The sequence below is a fragment of the Camponotus vicinus genome, unplaced genomic scaffold (assembly GCF_025532165.1).
Source record: "Camponotus vicinus isolate PSW18456_S1 unplaced genomic scaffold, iyCamVici1.0 SCAF_16, whole genome shotgun sequence".
Lineage (NCBI taxonomy): Eukaryota > Metazoa > Arthropoda > Insecta > Hymenoptera > Formicidae > Camponotus > Camponotus vicinus.
Window position 1 is genome coordinate 75,001 of NW_028141952.1, and position 2,500 is coordinate 77,500.

The 2,500-nt window shown below is 56.6% G+C and overlaps 2 non-coding genes and 1 pseudogene across 2 annotated transcripts in view; all 3 read right to left on the bottom strand.

Moving 5' to 3' along the window:
* Positions 1 to 130, bottom strand: part of LOC145965924 (large subunit ribosomal RNA) — a 4,073-nt gene extending 3,943 nt beyond the window's left edge. Inside the window, exon 1 of the ribosomal RNA XR_014436888.1 lies at positions 1 to 130. This exon is cut by the window's left edge and continues 3,943 nt beyond it. This is a non-coding gene — a ribosomal RNA (large subunit ribosomal RNA).
* Positions 131 to 1,347: 1,217 nt separating this feature from the next.
* LOC145965908 (5.8S ribosomal RNA) lies at positions 1,348 to 1,502 on the bottom strand. Its single transcript, XR_014436874.1, has one exon. It is a non-coding gene; the product is annotated as a 5.8S ribosomal RNA (ribosomal RNA).
* A 971-nt stretch (positions 1,503 to 2,473) lies between these two features.
* LOC145965915 (small subunit ribosomal RNA) overlaps positions 2,474 to 2,500 on the bottom strand; it is a pseudogene marked incomplete at its 5' end in the record, with an annotated part of 1,739 nt that continues 1,712 nt past the window's right edge.

The window sequence follows — 2,500 nt, forward strand, 5'->3', positions numbered from 1 at the left end:
GAACCGCGGGATTCGGTGCTGGGCTCTTTCCTGTTCGCTCGCCGCTACTGAGGAAATCCTAGTTAGTTTCTTTTCCTCCGCTTAATAATATGCTTAAATTCAGCGGGTAATCTCGCCTGCTCTGAGGTCGTCAGAGTTTTGTAGAGAAACTCTCTACAAAGTGATATAGAGAGATAGAGGGAGTGTGCGGTGGTGGAGTTATTGCGCTAAGTAGTATCATTATTGTTTGTTAACTACTACTATTGTTAGCGGTAACGCACCGACCGATATTGCGCGCGCGGCACAATCTAGTCTTGTTTCGCGGGGACGCGAGAGAGGAGATAGATATATTATAATATCGTTTTGCGCTTCTTTTCTTCCGTCCCTCTAACTTCCACGATTATAATAACACGGCGCGGCGTAATTATGATGCGCGCGCGCGCGTGTATATATATAACGGGCGCGGTATGGAATCGATTCGACGAGTACACGACGACGCGTGCCGGTCACAATCTTCGTTCGAAAATTTCGTGGACTCGGACACGCGGTCGGCTCGCGATTCATCCGCTTTTTTAAGGGTGGATTTCTCTCGCAATTTCTCTCCCTCCGCGTACCGCCGGACGACGACTGTGCGCGCGCCGCGGTTTCCCTTCTCCATATATTTTTACCGTAAGGTATCTCGCGCCGCGAGATAGGAGGCGAAGCCTCGCGTGTAATAAAAGGCGCGGTATCGCGCGAGCGCGCTGGCGCACCGAGAGACCGAGAGAGAGTCGCACAGCGCGACGACGCGATCGGAAGAGACAACGACGCGCTAGAAAGACGGACGCAGCAGAATGTGCTGCTGCGCCGCTTTCTTTTTGCATTTTATTCGCCAACTACGAGATCACTCGTAGAGAGCGAGATCATTCGAGTGTCGCGCGTCGTTCGTCGTCGTTCCTCTCGCTTAAACTTTTCGCATATTCTCTCGTGTGTCGTCGTTGTGTATATCTCCGCCGACAACTCTCTCCATATCATTCGACAGCCTCCGGGCGCCGCTCGCGCGCGCTTCGCTATCCTTTAAACGCTTTGTGCGTACACGCGCGCCTCTCTCCTCCTCTTTATAACTCCTCTCGCTGCACACACCTTCGGTGTCATTTCAGACGACGCCAATCGACGACGGCCTCTCGTCGAACCCGTCGCCAATACATACTGGGAGGGTGACAAAGAGGCTCTAGTCTCTCTCGGGCGAACGTCCAACGATCGCTCGTACGCCGTTTACGCAATGCGACGGGGGCACAGCGACGACAGCCGACGACATTTCGTCGTTTCACGGCTACGCCGTGGCTCGTCAGCTTGCGTAAGGGCGCAAGCAGTTTAGGTTTGTTAAAACGACCCTCAGCCAGGCGTGGTCCGGGAATTGTATCCGTGGACCGCAATGTGCGTTCGAAATGTCGATGTTCATGTGTCCTGCAGTTCACAAGTTGACGCGCAATTAGCTGCGTTCTTCATCGACCCACGAGCCAAGTGATCCACCGTTCAGGGTAATCGTTTTTCATTCGTCGCGTTCGTCGAACGCTTCACAGTTCATCCATCGTGGTCTCCACTCCGAAGAGTGAGAGAAAATCGTGGCTCTTCGATCAGCCTGGCCGCGCGTCCGAGCACGCGCGGACCGCCGCCGCAATCCCGGTAAAGGGATCGAGGCTACGGCACAAAGTTGGTTCGCGATCGGAGCGTCACTTCCCCCGTTCGACGGGGAAAGAGCCGGGGCGGAAAGTTCTTTGAATAAACCATCGGACACCATGGTCCTCTCGTCCGCCAGCCACACACCTCATCACACACGTTCGGCCGGTGCTTCTCGCGCGGCGCGCGTCGCACGCTGGCCTCTGCCCCGACATTAGCGGGGAGGGCGCGTAGCGACGACGACGACGACGACGACGAGTGCTGGCACGCACGTACGTTGAGAGCGAGCGCGTAGACGTAGGTTACCACCGGTTCGCTCGCGCTAACGCCGAATCGACGCTCCCGCTCGTGGCGAGATGCGTGATCGCGTCAAGCGTCTCGGCACTCCGTATCGCATATATATTTTCTTCGTTCGAATATGAGAATTTCAAAGTTCAACGGGCGCGCGCGCGTATCGCGACTCGCGCGACTGGCGCGCGAGCGGAACGCGACGGCGACACCGCGTGAAGCGAGAGACGGAGCGTCTCGGATATTGTTAAACGCTCTCATCTCCCACGCGAGCGACGTCGACGACGACAGAGTCGGACAGCACCACGAGGCGCGAAAGTCGGCGCGCGCGCTGCTGCTTGTCGCAGAGGCGCGGCCGCGCGCGTGGCGCGTCCGGACGTCGTGTCGCCGCGCGTCGACGCGATTTTATACACGATCCGTCAATTCCTTTTTTCTCTTTCTCTGTGTGTTAGACGTGTTTTCTTTCTCTCTCCGTCCATTCAGTCGCCGACTGCTGCGAGCGCGCGTCCCGAAAGACTCTCGACGCAGAGCAGGACCTCCGGAACGTTAATGATCCTTCCGCAGGTTCACCTAC